The 19,986-nt window shown below is 37.6% G+C and overlaps 3 long non-coding RNA genes across 3 annotated transcripts; all 3 read left to right on the top strand.

Annotated features, from left to right (window-relative positions):
• The first annotated feature begins 3,373 nt into the window (after positions 1–3,373).
• Positions 3,374–4,940, top strand: LOC138886392 (uncharacterized). The gene is made up of 3 exons (XR_011405108.1): positions 3,374–3,461; positions 4,130–4,188; positions 4,853–4,940. It is a non-coding gene; the product is annotated as an uncharacterized lncRNA (long non-coding RNA).
• Positions 4,941–10,008: 5,068 nt separating this feature from the next.
• LOC138886395 (uncharacterized) lies at positions 10,009–11,575 on the top strand. Its single transcript, XR_011405111.1, has 3 exons — positions 10,009–10,096; positions 10,765–10,823; positions 11,488–11,575. It is a non-coding gene; the product is annotated as an uncharacterized lncRNA (long non-coding RNA).
• A 5,023-nt stretch (positions 11,576–16,598) lies between these two features.
• LOC138886393 (uncharacterized) lies at positions 16,599–18,164 on the top strand. The gene is made up of 3 exons (XR_011405109.1): positions 16,599–16,686; positions 17,355–17,413; positions 18,077–18,164. It is a non-coding gene; the product is annotated as an uncharacterized lncRNA (long non-coding RNA).
• Positions 18,165–19,986: the final 1,822 nt, after the last annotated feature.

Genomic DNA, 19,986 nt, shown 5'->3' with positions numbered 1-19,986 from the left:
AAATTGCAGGTTGCAGATATGGGAATTGCGACTAGGGTTCGCAATTACGAACCCCGACCTCTGCTATGTTCACATTTGCGAAGGGGTTCTCGCATTTGCGAGTTGGGAAATGCGAATAAAGGATCACATTTGCGATAACAGGCCCAAAGGGGCGTATCGTATTTGCGAAGGAAATCTCGCAAGAGCTGGCCTGGGCTGTTTTGCATTTGCGACTCAGCCTTCGCATTTGCGAGTGCGAAGCCTGCAGGCCTGATCACACCAGCTAAAAACCTACAATTCACCAAGTCCAAAATCCACCTTGTGGCCTATCCAAAACTCACCCGAGCCCTCGGGGCTCCAAACCAAACATGCACACCATCCTAAAAACATCATATAGACTCGCTCGTGTATTCAAATCACTAAAATAACATCAACAACTATGAATTTAGCATCAAAATCATGAAATTCTCTTAAGAACTTCAAATTTCCAATTTTCTCAAAAACGATTCGATTCACGTCGTTTAAAGTCCATTTCTTACCAAATTTCACAGACTTACCTTAAATCACATATAAGACCTGTACCGGGCGCCGAAACCAAAATACGGGGCCGATACCATCAAGTTTTAATCACAATTTATTTCCAAATCTCATAGCCAATCAGAAAATAATTTTCTTTAAAAATTTATTTCTCGGGCTTGGGACCTCAGAATTCGATTCCAGGCATACGCCCAAGTCCCATATTTTTCTACGGACCCTCTATGACCGTCCAATCATGGGTCCATGTCCGTTTACCAAAAATGTTAACCGAAGTCAACTTAAACTCATTTTGAATGCAAAATTCATCATTTTCCACAGATTTTCACAAAATGGCTTTCCGGCTACGCGACCGGACTGTGCATGCAAATAGAGGTGATGTTGAAAGAGGTTTATAATGCCTCAAAATGCAGAATTCACTTTTAAAACAAGTGATGACCTTTTGGATCATCACATTTATTTACAACTTTTGGAATCCATTGTAAAAACTTTGCCCCAATTTCTAAAACAAGGGAATGTGATTCCTCTTTTTTTTGATAGAGTTACTAAGAAAGACTGCCCCACTTTCGACTTCGTGTGATTATGAAATATTTTATTTTGTATGACCGAACCGTAAAGCTGCCTACATATCTTGTGGTAACAAGAATCAGGTCAAACGTAGTTCACAAGACTACTCTTTGTTACTATTTGCCTTTTTCTTTTTCTTTTTTTTTCTTTTTCCTTCTTCTTCTTCTTCTTCTTTTTTTTTCTTTATCTCTATTTTTCTCTTTTTTTTGAATTTTCTTTTTGGAATGAACTTTCTAAAGTAAACCTATGGGGACATGAATCTTCTTTTCTTTTTATGACTCCGACTTGATTACAAAAGAGGGGAGGTCAAAGAAATCAGTACAGACTCAAAAGGGTATTCGAATGGTATAAGTGTTTGGGTAGCTGAAAGAGGGCCTCCCAATCTCTAAGAATACCAAGTATAACACATGCAACTTGAAAATGAAAATGAAGATCATGCATAGCATTTCTTTTGCAACATCGACATTGGTATCACTGATATGCCTTCCACTCTTCTTTTTTAGTACCTTTTCAAGTACAAAACTCTCATTGGGTGATTTCTTCTTCACGATGGATACCCTCTATCTGCTTGGAGCAAACTCTCTTGACTTTATCTTATTACTTGAGGTACACTTGAACTCAAAACTGCTCGCTTCAAATCGTCCGGGATGCACTCTCCTTTAACGAATTCTTGTCACCCTATTAACTTCCCAAATTATTTGCCCCAGTTTCACATGGTTCGGGCTTCAAATGATCTGAAAATGTCCAAATCTGTACTTATTTCCCTCAAGTGTCCCTATCATCTTCAAAATTGTTTCATTGCTTCCTGATTAAACTAAGTTTTAAGACTAGGCTGATAATTACGTGTGCATTTCATGTCACTAGAGTCAGTAGGAAAAGAACTATAAAAGGGAAAGAGAACTAAACAAACACTGACTAGAAATAACAGAAAATACGAAATTGCATTATACAGATGATGAAAGAGTTTGAACAACAAAACAAGTAAAATAAACTGGGGTACAACCCTGGAACAAACCTAGATAACACTAAATGAGTTACTACGACTAAACGAACTAGGCAAAATAAAAAGGATAGAAGGGTTTGAGGCACACGATAATATCCAGATTACATCCCTGAAATAATCCGGACAACATAAATGACAACAAAATGAATCACCAAGACTCCTCCCTGGCTAACCAAGAAAGGATCGTCTTTCCACTTACCAAGCTCAGCGTCTTAGCCACTGAGTTCCACATCAATATGACCATGACCATTACCAATTTCAATATCATTAACTTCAGTCAGCAAGTTCCTAAGAGAATTCTCATGCTCCCTGTCACCACGCATTATCCCCACAAAGTGTGCATCATCATGTGCAGATAAAGGATTATGCGCGATATGCTGGGTGTCATTTTCCTGGATCATAATTATCCCTTCTTGAATCATTCTTTCTATTTCCCTTTTCAAAGCACGACAATCTTCAATGCCATGCCCTTGGAAATTAGAGTGGTACATGCACCGTACAGTAGGATCAAAACCTTTTGCATATGGGTCCGAAGTGTTACACCCCAAGTTTTCATACGTGAGAGTACATCGTAAGTCATTGATGTAAGCTCGGAAATGAGATTCTATTTGGAAGCAAATAAAGTAAGTTAATAATGTTACCTTGGAGGTTACAAATATTTAAGATCATGAATAACGATTACCAAGAGGGTTGGAAATCTTAGAAGCTAAACCAATTGAAGAAAATAAGTTTCGTCGAAAGTTGACAAGTTTCGAATGTTATAACATGTACTTTGGGGTGAGACTAGGGTTATTAACATGATAAGGAGGTTATTCTATGAGTTATTTTAGTCGTATGATATTCATTTTCTACATTTTGAAGGCAAGCAAGTTGTGGAACAAGAGTTGGCAAAGGTCATCACAAGTTACATTCATAAATTTGCTGAAATTTAGGTCAAATGTATCTGAGAATTTCTCCAAATATACTTGGAATAATGGGGTGTTCTACCTACCAAATTGAAGGTCTACGAGTCTAGTTTCTAACGCATTAAACCGTTTGTCAATACGACATCGGAGTAGAGAGATATTCGCATTTTCGCGAGACCGCGCAAGCAGCTCCCAATGGGACCCACTTAGGCGGTGGTTGACCTACTTCAATTTATAAACGATTTGGACGCCTATTTTTGCTCATTTTTCAACTAAAGTTCGTCTCCAAACTTCTCCTAACCCTCCTAAACATATATCACAAGGGTTTGAAGTGATTCCAAAGTGATTACACCATATTTCAACATCAAAACTTAGTTCTAGTGAAGAACAACACCTCTTTGAGGTTGTGTTGTCATTGAGGATTGTTGTGGGCTGTATTTGGATGAAATTCCAAGTTGTTGCTGCTGTCTAAGGTGAGTATAACAACCTACTAATTGTGCTTAAGCTTGCTTGTATGTTGGTTAAGTTGTTAGGATGATAAACTATAAGATAATACTTGGACTAGCTTAAGTCACTTCTATGGTGTTGTATTGCTATTAAGGGTTGTTGTAAAATGAATATAACTTGGATTTTGACTTGAAGTTACTGTAGGAGGTATGTATATTGTGTTCTTGCTTGTGCCTAAGGTTATCTTGATATTGATTAAGTTAAATGGATGGGCTAGACCTGAACTAGTGAATAAAGTTGCTAGTTGGAGATAGTTGAAGTTGTGGATTATTTTCGTTGTTATAAATATATGGTATAAGGCTGGAATCATTGATTAATGACTTCATTATCAAGTTAATGATACTTTTATGTTGAAGTAAGAAGTCTATAAGGATTGATAAGGGGTATACGGATTCCAATCGGAGTTTGCCGCTCGTCGTAATGTAGTTGTGACTTGTTGTGGTTATATGGTGTCTTGATATTGATAATTATGTATTGATGGATTGCTCTGGTCATTGTTGTTGGTATATGGTATTGGAGGAGGCCCTTGTTACAATGGAGATGCTGCCCAAATTTACGTAAACGAGCTACTAGCTTAAGTTATAGACTTAGCCTTTGCTCAGCACTGATTTTGAATCTCCTTATACTATGATAGATTGAGTTGACTTGTTTGAAGAGTTGCTTGGAAGGGATTAAGGACTCAACGGGTTTAAGGTATGTTAAGGCACTTTCTTCTTTCTTTTGGCATGGTCTAAAATGAAATGAACATAAACGATACGCTATTTCATAATGACTCTACTCCTAGCAACTAAGGTTGTCCATGTTGTTCTTTCCTTATAAAATTATTCTAAACAAGTGTGTATGATCCTTAAATCCTACTAAGGTTCATATTGATGGTAGGGATGTCCATAATGTTCTTAAGTCACTCCAAAAGGTTTAGAAGATGATTCCATGAGTCTAGCATGCATTATATATAGTATCTATTTTACTCTACCGAGCCGCGCTATAGTCGGCCGGGTACGACACCTATTGTGCAACCACTGATCAGTTGGGTTTACCGAGCTCCACGTGGCCGGGTACGATTCTACCGAACCTTATGATGGTCGGGTATGCTTTTACCGAGTCCTCTTTGAGGCCAGGTACGATATGATGATGATGATGCCCACAGAGGCGAATGTTTTAAAAAGTTTATGTATATATATGTATTATGCATTTCATATCAGTAACCCCCAGAGGCACTCTGATGTTACAGGTTGTATCTCCTCTATCTCTCTCTTTACATTACTGTTCTTGTTTATGCTTTCCTGCCTAACATACTCGGTACTTTATTCGTACTGACGTCCCTTTTGCCTGGGGACGCTGCATTTCATGCCTGCAGGTCCCGATTGATAGGTTGACAGTCCTCCTAGTAGGCTATCAGCTCAGCGAAGGTGTTGGTGCACTCCACTTGCTCCGGAGTTGCCTATTTGGTCAGTATGCTTTGGATATGTATTGATTGATATGGCGGGGCCCTGTCCCGACCTTTATGATTTTATGTACTCTTAGAGGCTTGTAGACATATGTCAGGTGTATGGATAATTGTATGGCCTTGTCGGCCTATGTTTCGAGTTTACTAATGGTCATGTCGGCCTTATAGGCCCGTATGTCACATATATTAGTTTGTATATCATGTTGGGTCTTCATATGTTGACTATTCCCTTATGTTTTATTCTTGTTATCTCAGGACGAGTTTTCTAGCTCATTTACTCATGATAACATGATAAGAAAGATATGTTACGTTGGTACTCGGTTGAGTAAGGCACCGGGTGCCCGTCGCGGCCCTTCGGTTTGGGTCGTGACAGAAGTGGTATCAGAGCAGTTCTGTCCTAGGGAGTCTACAAGCCGTGTCTAGTAGAGTCTTGTTTATGGGTGTGTTGTGCACCACACTTATAAGCAGGAGGCTACAGGGCATTTAGGTCTGTCACTCTTTCTTCTTACTCTAGATCGTGCAGTAGAGCTCAGTTGTAAGAATTCAAACTCCTAAATTCGACTTTAGTCATAATACAACGATACCTACTTCCACAAAGATAGTTGGTAAGAGATTACATGTGGATGTGAAAGAGTTGAGTCAGAGGAACTCGATTTCACATCATACTTATGATGAGTAAATATGAGGTATTCAACAGATCGTGTGTGTACTAAGATGTGTATGCTTCTTAATAAGGAGCCTTAAGGCAAGGATATCTATTCATGAATATGGTGAAAATCTATGAGGGATTCAAAAGCTAGATACAAGTTTTAACAAGTAAAAGAAGTAAGGTGAAGAGGGGTACAAGGCACCCGGATAATGAAGATTATCAATATTTTCAAATCAGGCAGAGAAATATAAGCATTTTGGTACCTTCATCAATAACAGAGGTAAGTACAATTAGCCACACCCATCTCAGTTATGTTCTATGGGAGCTAACAGATATTATTTAAGAGAAAGATGGGATATCAGGATCCAGTTGGAGTTAGAGTAACCCAAAAATTGTGGATAGGTTGTTATCATTAACCAATGTTTCCGAAAGATGGTACAAATGTGGTAAAAGATATCCTTCTAAGACACCCAGATGGTGAACTCTAGAGTAGTACAATCAGATACGAATACTGGAATATTCAAAAATTTCAGAATATAGGCAGTGGGATCCTAGAAGGGACAAATATTTACCTTAGTATGACTCTAGCCCCGAGTAAAAAAAAAGAATGTTAGGCATTCTAATGAGATGAAGCTAGGGGAGCTTATAGGGAAAGAACTTTTTGTTGAAGTTTTCAGAATAAAGTGATAGACAAAAAGAATATTATCCGGAGAATAAGAAGAAAATAAATGAAGCATCATGAGTAAGATGTGATATAGGGGTGATAACAGTAAATCAAAATATGACACGATGACAGAGTCTATAGTCAAAGTGAAGGAAAATACAAGAGGTGACAAGCCTTAAGGCAATAAAAGAGTATAAGCCATAAAATCATATTTTTATTTCGAGAAATGAGTTGGTGACTTCAACGTGATTACCAGGAGGAAAGGTTAGACCCCAGAGTAATAAAAATCAGTATGGGCTGGTGAACAAGATAAAACCGAACATGAATTAGGGACCGGAGGATTTGATAATGGTCGACATCGTGAGAATTTCAAAGATCGTGCTCCAAACAATAATAGAATAGACAACAGACGAATAACCTTTAAAGGTTATTTAGGAAGTCGCTTACCTAAAGCAAGCACTCTGAGCAGAGTTAATCTTAAGGGACTAAATGTGCCAGTTACCGTAGGTGTCACCTTCGTGCGTAAGAAATTTAGTTATCCCTGGTACAGAAGGTTACCATAAGGTGATTAAGGTTCATTGATAATGTGAAAAGACGCCGAATATGAAAAGGTAAAACAAGTATAGGTAGATCGTCGTAGTACTAAATCTTAGTACTCCCCTGAAGGGGGAATATGGTGTGATATGGTATTAAGTCGGAGTTAAGTGGTTCAGTTAACTATGGAATGGTAAAGGAAGAATGTGGTAAAAAGGAGAAAGGGATGATGTTGAATTTATTCAGTTCCGGCAGATATGTTGCGAATCCAGAACATTATACAAGCACGACACCGGGGAGAGGCAGTAAATGTTTCCGGCCAGGATGTTATTGATAAATAAGTATGAATGGACATTTGATACATCTGGAGCCAGTGGTGAGAGATAAGTTAAGACAAAGGATATATCCCAAGAGGGATTATGCAGAATAAATATATATATATATATATATATATATATATATATATATATATATATATATATATATATATATATATATATATATATATATGAGAATGGACCAACGAGTAATTAGTAGTTGATTTAGGAAGAGCCCAGTTATGGCTAGACAAGAGGTCACGGATAAATCAATAGATCATACGAGATAAATGTAGTGAACTACAGCATAATGAATTCAGTCTCGCAGATACAAGATCTCAATCATTTGAAAAAAATTCAGATAGGAGTTGAGGCAATTAAAGGTACCACTTTTAAAGGTTTATGAAAATAAGAGAGAGTGTCACTAAGGAGACAATAAAAATTTGAGCTTAGAAGTAACCCTACGAGCACAAAGGCATAAATTTATGTAACTAAGGATTATTATAGGCAAGTAAGAATAACGAAAATTACCTTCGGGTGTACGATATATCAAGCTCGCAACTTTACAAGAGCCAGAAGGTCTCCCTAAGTACTACAATGAAAGACTAGTTGAGGAAATAAGGAAGAAGGTTTCCACCTAAGCATAGTGAGCTAGAGAGTAAATGATCCTGTAACAACAGTCTCACTACAATATTGTATACACTCCATAAGAAAGTGGCACCTATCATGGCTAATGAATGGTAAAAAAAGAAGCTATCAAAGGTGATGTTTGAGATCATATAAGGTACAAGAAATTATAGTATTCGTGGGCAAAAAGGACAAGCCAAGTATTCATGCAACAAGTGATAGAACGACCATCAAAAGTAATTGCTTACATTTAAGGACAACTGAGAAGGCACAAAAGGAAATTTATGGTGCTATCAAGTTAAAGGAAGGTTGGGAGTAGTATAAATAGATCGGTGTAGGTCCTAAGGTAAAGTATTGTAGAGCAACAAGGTTTTAGGTAGATAGGAGTAAGGATATGAAAAGATGAGTGAGAAGGTGACGAGAATATGTATGTCCTCGGGATTAAACCCATCAAAACAAGGGAGCTGATGATTTCCATATGAATAAAAAACTCTATACAGCCTGAATGAACCCAGAGGAGTCTAAGACTAGGTGCATTTAGAAGAGATGGAATGTTGCCCTGGCGGTAGAATAAGGGTGTAATTGTGATAGATAAGAGGATGATTCTTAGGCCTTTGATTGAGTAATGATTTAACGAGAAAGGGATTTCATTAATTGCACGGGATTAGAATACCCCCATAAGATGAATCGCGTTTGGATGCAATGAAATATGGTTATTGAAGTATAGTATTATCCCTAGGTGGATCAGGAAAATCACTTCAGATGTTCCCCAATAAGATGTGAGCCCTAGTGACAGTGTATTACGTAAGAGGTTGCAAGTTATCAGTGATAGATTATAGATCAACATTAAGGTGAATAAACAATAGATGGGTACAAGTTCCAAAGTATGAGATGAGATTTGTTTGTTATTCTTAAGATGAATAAAAATGAGGAAGCACTAAAGGACTTAGATTTATACATATAGGATAAGCAGCGAGAGAGTAACCTGGAGTTGGGTAGCAAGTCTCGGTAATTATAAAACGAAGTAAGTTTTATGGTATAGTATAACCTGCCTAGATGTAGTAAATCCATAAGGATAGATATGCAAGGCTATGAAACAAGAGATAGCAATAGTCTTAAGTTCGATAAAGTACCAAGCGAAAGACATCAATACACCTATAGATGCCTAGAGGGACAATTTTTCATAATTCTGTATATGTTCATACGGTGAGGCTTATAGATTGGCTAAAAGATGGAGGAAAAAGGGAAGACGAGTCGCTAGGCACTCATATAAGGACACAGTCGTACATACTGCATGATATAAGGTAGCAAATGTTACGATGTTGGAAAAATTCCGACCACATGTCATGGCGTGACAAAGAGGCCTAAAAGGGGGGAATGCCCAAGCGTTTGGATTTATTCACAAAACTGTTGCTTAGATGGCAAGATGAACATTAAAGTATTCGTAAGAGCCATAGTTTATGAAATTGATAAGTGCATCAGTCAACATTCGAGGACGAATGTTCCAAAGGGGGGAATGATGTTACACCCCAAGTTTTCATACGTGAGAGTACATCGTAAGTCATTGATGTAAGCTCGGAAATGAGATTCTATTTGGAAGCAAATAAAGTAAGTTAATAATGTTACCTTGGAGGTTACAAATATTTAAGATCATGAATAACGATTACCAAGAGGGTTGGAAATCTTAGAAGCTAAACCAATTGAAGAAAATAAGTTTCGTCGAAAGTTGACAAGTTTCGAATGTTATAACATGTACTTTGGGGTGAGACTAGGGTTATTAACATGATAAGGAGGTTATTCTATGAGTTATTTTAGTCGTATGATATTCATTTTCTACATTTTGAAGGCAAGCAAGTTGTGGAACAAGAGTTGGCAAAGGTCATCACAAGTTACATTCATAAATTTGCTGAAATTTAGGTCAAATGTATCTGAGAATTTCTCCAAATATACTTGGAATAATGGGGTGTTCTACCTACCAAATTGAAGGTCTATGAGTCTAGTTTCTAACTCATTAAACCGTTTGTCAATACGACATCGGAGTAGAGAGATATTCGCATTTTCGCGAGACCGCGCAAGCAGCTCCCAATGGGACCCACTTAGGCGGTGGTTGACCTACTTCAATTTATAAACGATTTGGACGCCTATTTTTGCTCATTTTTCAACTAAAGTTCGTCTCCAAACTTCTCCTAACCCTCCTAAACATATATCACAAGGGTTTGAAGTGATTCCAAAGTGATTACACCATATTTCAACATCAAAACTTAGTTCTAGTGAAGAACAACACCTCTTTGAGGTTGTGTTGTCATTGAGGATTGTTGTGGGCTGTATTTGGATGAAATTCCAAGTTGTTGCTGCTGTCTAAGGTGAGTATAACAACCTACTAATTGTGCTTAAGCTTGCTTGTATGTTGGTTAAGTTGTTAGGATGATAAACTATAAGATAATACTTGGACTAGCTTAAGTCACTTCTATGGTGTTGTATTGCTATTAAGGGTTGTTGTAAAATGAATATAACTTGGATTTTGACTTGAAGTTACTGTAGGAGGTATGTATATTGTGTTCTTGCTTGTGCCTAAGGTTATCTTGATATTGATTAAGTTAAATGGATGGGCTAGACCTGAACTAGTGAATAAAGTTGCTAGTTGGAGATAGTTGAAGTTGTGGATTATTTTCGTTGTTATAAATATATGGTATAAGGCTGGAATCATTGATTAATGACTTCATTATCAAGTTAATGATACTTTTATGTTGAAGTAAGAAGTCTATAAGGATTGATAAGGGGTATACGGATTCCAATCGGAGTTTGCCGCTCGTCGTAATGTAGTTGTGACTTGTTGTGGTTATATGGTGTCTTGATATTGATAATTATGTATTGATGGATTGCTCTGGTCATTGTTGTTGGTATATGGTATTGGAGGAGGCCCTTGTTACAATGGAGATGCTGCCCAAATTTACGTAAACGAGCTACTAGCTTAAGTTATAGACTTAGCCTTTGCTCAGCACTGATTTTGAATCTCCTTATACTATGATAGATTGAGTTGACTTGTTTGAAGAGTTGCTTGGAAGGGATTAAGGACTCAACGGGTTTAAGGTATGTTAAGGCACTTTCTTCTTTCTTTTGGCATGGTCTAAAATGAAATGAACATAAACGATACGCTATTTCATAATGACTCTACTCCTAGCAACTAAGGTTGTCCATGTTGTTCTTTCCTTATAAAATTATTCTAAACAAGTGTGTATGATCCTTAAATCCTACTAAGGTTCATATTGATGGTAGGGATGTCCATAATGTTCTTAAGTCACTCCAAAAGGTTTAGAAGATGATTCCATGAGTCTAGCATGCATTATATATAGTATCTATTTTACTCTACCGAGCCGCGCTATAGTCGGCCGGGTACGACACCTATTGTGCAACCACTGATCAGTTGGGTTTACCGAGCTCCACGTGGCCGGGTACGATTCTACCGAACCTTATGATGGTCGGGTATGCTTTTACCGAGTCCTCTTTGAGGCCAGGTACGATATGATGATGATGATGCCCACAGAGGCGAATGTTTTAAAAAGTTTATGTATATATATGTATTATGCATTTCATATCAGTAACCCCCAGAGGCACTCTGATGTTACAGGTTGTATCTCCTCTATCTCTCTCTTTACATTACTGTTCTTGTTTATGCTTTCCTGCCTAACATACTCGGTACTTTATTCGTACTGACGTCCCTTTTGCCTGGGGACGCTGCATTTCATGCCTGCAGGTCCCGATTGATAGGTTGACAGTCCTCCTAGTAGGCTATCAGCTCAGCGAAGGTGTTGGTGCACTCCACTTGCTCCGGAGTTGCCTATTTGGTCAGTATGCTTTGGATATGTATTGATTGATATGGCGGGGCCCTGTCCCGACCTTTATGATTTTATGTACTCTTAGAGGCTTGTAGACATATGTCAGGTGTATGGATAATTGTATGGCCTTGTCGGCCTATGTTTCGAGTTTACTAATGGTCATGTCGGCCTTATAGGCCCGTATGTCACATATATTAGTTTGTATATCATGTTGGGTCTTCATATGTTGACTATTCCCTTATGTTTTATTCTTGTTATCTCAGGACGAGTTTTCTAGCTCATTTACTCATGATAACATGATAAGAAAGATATGTTACGTTGGTACTCGGTTGAGTAAGGCACCGGGTGCCCGTCGCGGCCCTTCGGTTTGGGTCGTGACAGAAGTGGTATCAGAGCAGTTCTGTCCTAGGGAGTCTACAAGCCGTGTCTAGTAGAGTCTTGTTTATGGGTGTGTTGTGCACCACACTTATAAGCAGGAGGCTACAGGGCATTTAGGTCTGTCACTCTTTCTTCTTACTCTAGATCGTGCAGTAGAGCTCAGTTGTAAGAATTCAAACTCCTAAATTCGACTTTAGTCATAATACAACGATACCTACTTCCACAAAGATAGTTGGTAAGAGATTACATGTGGATGTGAAAGAGTTGAGTCAGAGGAACTCGATTTCACATCATACTTATGATGAGTAAATATGAGGTATTCAACAGATCGTGTGTGTACTAAGATGTGTATGCTTCTTAATAAGGAGCCTTAAGGCAAGGATATCTATTCATGAATATGGTGAAAATCTATGAGGGATTCAAAAGCTAGATACAAGTTTTAACAAGTAAAAGAAGTAAGGTGAAGAGGGGTACAAGGCACCCGGATAATGAAGATTATCAATATTTTCAAATCAGGCAGAGAAATATAAGCATTTTGGTACCTTCATCAATAACAGAGGTAAGTATAATTAGCCACACCCATCTCAGTTATGTTCTATGGGAGCTAACAGATATTATTTAAGAGAAAGATGGGATATCAGGATCCAGTTGGAGTTAGAGTAACCCAAAAATTGTGGATAGGTTGTTATCATTAACCAATGTTTCCGAAAGATGGTACAAATGTGGTAAAAGATATCCTTCTAAGACACCCAGATGGTGAACTCTAGAGTAGTACAATCAGATACGAATACTGGAATATTCAAAAATTTCAGAATATAGGCAGTGGGATCCTAGAAGGGACAAATATTTACCTTAGTATGACTCTAGCCCCGAGTAAAAAAAAAGAATGTTAGGCATTCTAATGAGATGAAGCTAGGGGAGCTTATAGGGAAAGAACTTTTTGTTGAAGTTTTCAGAATAAAGTGATAGACAAAAAGAATATTATCCGGAGAATAAGAAGAAAATAAATGAAGCATCATGAGTAAGATGTGATATAGGGGTGATAACAGTAAATCAAAATATGACACGATGACAGAGTCTATAGTCAAAGTGAAGGAAAATACAAGAGGTGACAAGCCTTAAGGCAATAAAAGAGTATAAGCCATAAAATCATATTTTTATTTCGAGAAATGAGTTGGTGACTTCAACGTGATTACCAGGAGGAAAGGTTAGACCCCAGAGTAATAAAAATCAGTATGGGCTGGTGAACAAGATAAAACCGAACATGAATTAGGGACCGGAGGATTTGATAATGGTCGACATCGTGAGAATTTCAAAGATCGTGCTCCAAACAATAATAGAATAGACAACAGACGAATAACCTTTAAAGGTTATTTAGGAAGTCGCTTACCTAAAGCAAGCACTCTGAGCAGAGTTAATCTTAAGGGACTAAATGTGCCAGTTACCGTAGGTGTCACCTTCGTGCGTAAGAAATTTAGTTATCCCTGGTACAGAAGGTTACCATAAGGTGATTAAGGTTCATTGATAATGTGAAAAGACGCCGAATATGAAAAGGTAAAACAAGTATAGGTAGATCGTCGTAGTACTAAATCTTAGTACTCCCCTGAAGGGGGGAATATGGTGTGATATGGTATTAAGTCGGAGTTAAGCGGTTCAGTTAACTATGGAATGGTAAAGGAAGAATGTGGTAAAAAGGAGAAAGGGATGATGTTGAATTTATTCAGTTCCTGCAGATATGTTGCGAATCCAGAACATTATACAAGCACGACACCGGGGAGAGGCAGTAAATGTTTCCGGCCAGGATGTTATTGATAAATAAGTATGAATGGACATTTGATACATCTGGAGCCAGTGGTGAGAGATAAGTTAAGACAAAGGATATATCCCAAGAGGGATTATGCAGAATAAATATATATATATATATATATATATATATATATATGAGAATGGACCAACGAGTAATTAGTAGTTGATTTAGGAAGAGCCCAGTTATGGCTAGACAAGAGGTCACGGATAAATCAATAGATCATACGAGATAAATGTAGTGAACTACAGCATAATGAATTCAGTCTCGCAGATACAAGATCTCAATCATTTGAAAAAAATTCAGATAGGAGTTGAGGCAATTAAAGGTACCACTTTTAAAGGTTTATGAAAATAAGAGAGAGTGTCACTAAGGAGACAATAAAAATTTGAGCTTAGAAGTAACCCTACGAGCACAAAGGCATAAATTTATGTAACTAAGGATTATTATAGGCAAGTAAGAATAACGAAAATTACCTTCGGGTGTACGATATATCAAGCTCGCAACTTTACAAGAGCCAGAAGGTCTCCCTAAGTACTACAATGAAAGACTAGTTGAGGAAATAAGGAAGAAGGTTTCCACCTAAGCATAGTGAGCTAGAGAGTAAATGATCCTGTAACAACAGTCTCACTACAATATTGTATACACTCCATAAGAAAGTGGCACCTATCATGGCTAATGAATGGTAAAAAAAGAAGCTATCAAAGGTGATGTTTGAGATCATATAAGGTACAAGAAATTATAGTATTCGTGGGCAAAAAGGACAAGCCAAGTATTCATGCAACAAGTGATAGAACGACCATCAAAAGTAATTGCTTACATTTAAGGACAACTGAGAAGGCACAAAAGGAAATTTATGGTGCTATCAAGTTAAAGGAAGGTTGGGAGTAGTATAAATAGATCGGTGTAGGTCCTAAGGTAAAGTATTGTAGAGCAACAAGGTTTTAGGTAGATAGGAGTAAGGATATGAAAAGATGAGTGAGAAGGTGACGAGAATATGTATGTCCTCGGGATTAAACCCATCAAAACAAGGGAGCTGATGATTTCCATATGAATAAAAAACTCTATACAGCCTGAATGAACCCAGAGGAGTCTAAGACTAGGTGCATTTAGAAGAGATGGAATGTTGCCCTGGCGGTAGAATAAGGGTGTAATTGTGATAGATAAGAGGATGATTCTTAGGCCTTTGATTGAGTAATGATTTAACGAGAAAGGGATTTCATTAATTGCACGGGATTAGAATACCCCCATAAGATGAATCGCGTTTGGATGCAATGAAATATGGTTATTGAAGTATAGTATTATCCCTAGGTGGATCAGGAAAATCACTTCAGATGTTCCCCAATAAGATGTGAGCCCTAGTGACAGTGTATTACGTAAGAGGTTGCAAGTTATCAGTGATAGATTATAGATCAACATTAAGGTGAATAAACAATAGATGGGTACAAGTTCCAAAGTATGAGATGAGATTTGTTTGTTATTCTTAAGATGAATAAAAATGAGGAAGCACTAAAGGACTTAGATTTATACATATAGGATAAGCAGCGAGAGAGTAACCTGGAGTTGGGTAGCAAGTCTCGGTAATTATAAAACGAAGTAAGTTTTATGGTATAGTATAACCTGCCTAGATGTAGTAAATCCATAAGGATAGATATGCAAGGCTATGAAACAAGAGATAGCAATAGTCTTAAGTTCGATAAAGTACCAAGCGAAAGACATCAATACACCTATAGATGCCTAGAGGGACAATTTTTCATAATTCTGTATATGTTCATACGGTGAGGCTTATAGATTGGCTAAAAGATGGAGGAAAAAGGGAAGACGAGTCGCTAGGCACTCATATAAGGACACAGTCGTACATACTGCATGATATAAGGTAGCAAATGTTACGATGTTGGAAAAATTCCGACCACATGTCATGGCGTGACAAAGAGGCCTAAAAGGGGGGAATGCCCAAGCGTTTGGATTTATTCACAAAACTGTTGCTTAGATGGCAAGATGAACATTAAAGTATTCGTAAGAGCCATAGTTTATGAAATTGATAAGTGCATCAGTCAACATTCGAGGACGAATGTTCCAAAGGGGGGAATGATGTTACACCCCAAGTTTTCATACGTGAGAGTACATCGTAAGTCATTGATGTAAGCTCGGAAATGAGATTCTATTTGGAAGCAAATAAAGTAAGTTAATAATGTTACCTTGGAGGTTACAAATATTTAAGATCATGAATAACGATTACCAAGAGGGTTGGAAATCTTAGAAGCTAAACCAATTGAAGAAAATAAGTTTCGTCGAAAGTTGACAAGTTTCGAATGTTATAACATGTACTTTGGGGTGAGACTAGGGTTATTAACATGATAAGGAGGTTATTCTATGAGTTATTTTAGTCGTATGATATTCATTTTCTACATTTTGAAGGCAAGCAAGTTGTGGAACAAGAGTTGGCAAAGGTCATCACAAGTTACATTCATAAATTTGCTGAAATTTAGGTCAAATGTATCTGAGAATTTCTCCAAATATACTTGGAATAATGGGGTGTTCTACCTACCAAATTGAAGGTCTATGAGTCTAGTTTCTAACTCATTAAACCGTTTGTCAATACGACATCGGAGTAGAGAGATATTCGCATTTTCGCGAGACCGCGCAAGCAGCTCCCAATGGGACCCACTTAGGCGGTGGTTGACCTACTTCAATTTATAAACGATTTGGACGCCTATTTTTGCTCATTTTTCAACTAAAGTTCGTCTCCAAACTTCTCCTAACCCTCCTAAACATATATCACAAGGGTTTGAAGTGATTCCAAAGTGATTACACCATATTTCAACATCAAAACTTAGTTCTAGTGAAGAACAACACCTCTTTGAGGTTGTGTTGTCATTGAGGATTGTTGTGGGCTGTATTTGGATGAAATTCCAAGTTGTTGCTGCTGTCTAAGGTGAGTATAACAACCTACTAATTGTGCTTAAGCTTGCTTGTATGTTGGTTAAGTTGTTAGGATGATAAACTATAAGATAATACTTGGACTAGCTTAAGTCACTTCTATGGTGTTGTATTGCTATTAAGGGTTGTTGTAAAATGAATATAACTTGGATTTTGACTTGAAGTTACTGTAGGAGGTATGTATATTGTGTTCTTGCTTGTGCCTAAGGTTATCTTGATATTGATTAAGTTAAATGGATGGGCTAGACCTGAACTAGTGAATAAAGTTGCTAGTTGGAGATAGTTGAAGTTGTGGATTATTTTCGTTGTTATAAATATATGGTATAAGGCTGGAATCATTGATTAATGACTTCATTATCAAGTTAATGATACTTTTATGTTGAAGTAAGAAGTCTATAAGGATTGATAAGGGGTATACGGATTCCAATCGGAGTTTGCCGCTCGTCGTAATGTAGTTGTGACTTGTTGTGGTTATATGGTGTCTTGATATTGATAATTATGTATTGATGGATTGCTCTGGTCATTGTTGTTGGTATATGGTATTGGAGGAGGCCCTTGTTACAATGGAGATGCTGCCCAAATTTACGTAAACGAGCTACTAGCTTAAGTTATAGACTTAGCCTTTGCTCAGCACTGATTTTGAATCTCCTTATACTATGATAGATTGAGTTGACTTGTTTGAAGAGTTGCTTGGAAGGGATTAAGGACTCAACGGGTTTAAGGTATGTTAAGGCACTTTCTTCTTTCTTTTGGCATGGTCTAAAATGAAATGAACATAAACGATACGCTATTTCATAATGACTCTACTCCTAGCAACTAAGGTTGTCCATGTTGTTCTTTCCTTATAAAATTATTCTAAACAAGTGTGTATGATCCTTAAATCCTACTAAGGTTCATATTGATGGTAGGGATGTCCATAATGTTCTTAAGTCACTCCAAAAGGTTTAGAAGATGATTCCATGAGTCTAGCATGCATTATATATAGTATCTATTTTACTCTACCGAGCCGCGCTATAGTCGGCCGGGTACGGCACCTATTGTGCAACCACTGATCAGTTGGGTTTACCGAGCTCCACGTGGCCGGTACGATTCTACCAAACCTTATGATGGTCGGGTATGCTTTTACCGAGTCCTCTTTGAGGCCAGGTACGATATGATGATGATGATGCCCACAGAGGCGAATGTTTTAAAAAGTTTATGTATATATATGTATTATGCATTTCATATCAGTAACCCCCAGAGGCACTCTGATGTTACAGGTTGTATCTCCTCTATCTCTCTCTTTACATTACTGTTCTTGTTTATGCTTTCCTGCCTAACATACTCGGTACTTTATTCGTACTGACGTCCCTTTTGCCTGGGGACGCTGCATTTCATGCCTGCAGGTCCCGATTGATAGGTTGACAGTCCTCCTAGTAGGCTATCAGCTCAGCGAAGGTGTTGGTGCACTCCACTTGCTCCGGAGTTGCCTATTTGGTCAGTATGCTTTGGATATGTATTGATTGATATGGCGGGGCCCTGTCCCGACCTTTATGATTTTATGTACTCTTAGAGGCTTGTAGACATATGTCAGGTGTATGGATAATTGTATGGCCTTGTCGGCCTATGTTTCGAGTTTACTAATGGTCATGTCGGCCTTATAGGCCCGTATGTCACATATATTAGTTTGTATATCATGTTGGGTCTTCATATGTTGACTATTCCCTTATGTTTTATTCTTGTTATCTCAGGACGAGTTTTCTAGCTCATTTACTCATGATAACATGATAAGAAAGATATGTTACGTTGGTACTCGGTTGAGTAAGGCACCGGGTGCCTGTCGCGGCCCTTCGGTTTGGGTCGTGATACGGAGTATAGCCGAGGAGTGGCTCAATCATGCCAGAATGTTTTAAATTTCCAAACAGGCTTGTATAGGATTCTCCGATGGGCGTGAAATTATCTTTTTGCCTTTGTTTCCCTCCATGCCCCAGTTTTCTAGGATTGTTGGATGCTCGAAAATATTCTGAAGGCGCACGAGAATTTTGGGATTCCCATATACATATATTTACATATATACACGTATATAACGCCATCTAGTCATGGGTCAATGCACATGAATGTAATGCATGAAAGTACGTCAATAAAATCATTCGGAATGTCATAAGACCATTTTTCCTCTGACTAATATTATAAAGTAAACTCTTTTCAACTTTCATATTTTTTTTAGACCCATGAACAGATGATAAAATATTATGGCACATGAAAATTCAAGAACATAGATATCTCTAATACTTCTATGAATAGAGTCATTAATGGAACTTGTGCATTTGCACGTTCCGTTTGTATCGTATGGATCATGCCAAAAGAAAGAAGGGATAGCCTTAACATACCTGTTCCCAGAATTATTTGAACGAATCTGCTTTTACGAAATATGGACGAAATTCTCGAGATACAAAAACGAAATTGGTAGTTCTTTGAAATGCAACATTGGCTAAAAATTGAATTTGATGATCCAAAATAATTCTACTTTCATGTTTTTGGTTCTTTAAAACCAAAGAATGCAAATGTTGTTTGATTGTTTAATGAAGGAAAATGTTTCTTCCTAACGTCTTTTGCTTCTAAGCCAAAGGCTGCATTTTTGGACTTTAAAGCCTTTACAAGGCACTCTTTCTAAGGAAAAGATTTGAAAATCTTATCAGAGTTAAGTTATGACCACATTTAGCCACTTGGAAAATTGACTACTTAGTCATATTCCAAATCTTGTGGCTTCTTGCCACGTGGGGTGGAGGTTAGTTTAATAAAGAATTTTATCCACTTATTAGTTAACTGGGTAATGTCCCGTTACCCGGTAATTAATCAATTACCCGCATGATTTAAAATTTACCACAAATTACTTAAAATTCTATTTATTTTTAAAATACTTCATATATACTTTATATATTATACTACCGTGGTCATATGGTACCTTTCATGGTACTAGTTTATAATTATCGGGTATTAACGCTTGACACGTATTTTATCCCAAATCGACAACCTTCAACGAAACTCATTTTCTTTAATTCGTGTACCCTTTTCTTCATGGCACTTAGTTATTGCTTGTTATAAATCGCATAAATATGCTAACCTCCAGATAATCTCATCCCCGAGCCTACGTCAATTAACTGAAGACGAAATTTTAAAGTAGGAAAAATGCGAGATGTTACGGTGTTATGGGAAAAGGTTATGGCGTTATATACGCACCACCACCTGATCAGCTGGTATATGATGATGATGTTGCCTACAGTGGCCGAAATATAATTCAAACGGCGTTATATAC

The sequence above is a fragment of the Nicotiana sylvestris genome, chromosome 2 (assembly GCF_000393655.2).
Source record: "Nicotiana sylvestris chromosome 2, ASM39365v2, whole genome shotgun sequence".
Taxonomy (NCBI): domain Eukaryota; kingdom Viridiplantae; phylum Streptophyta; class Magnoliopsida; order Solanales; family Solanaceae; genus Nicotiana; species Nicotiana sylvestris.
Note: the sequence above shows the minus strand (reverse complement) of the source record. Positions and strands in the feature narration are given on the sequence as shown.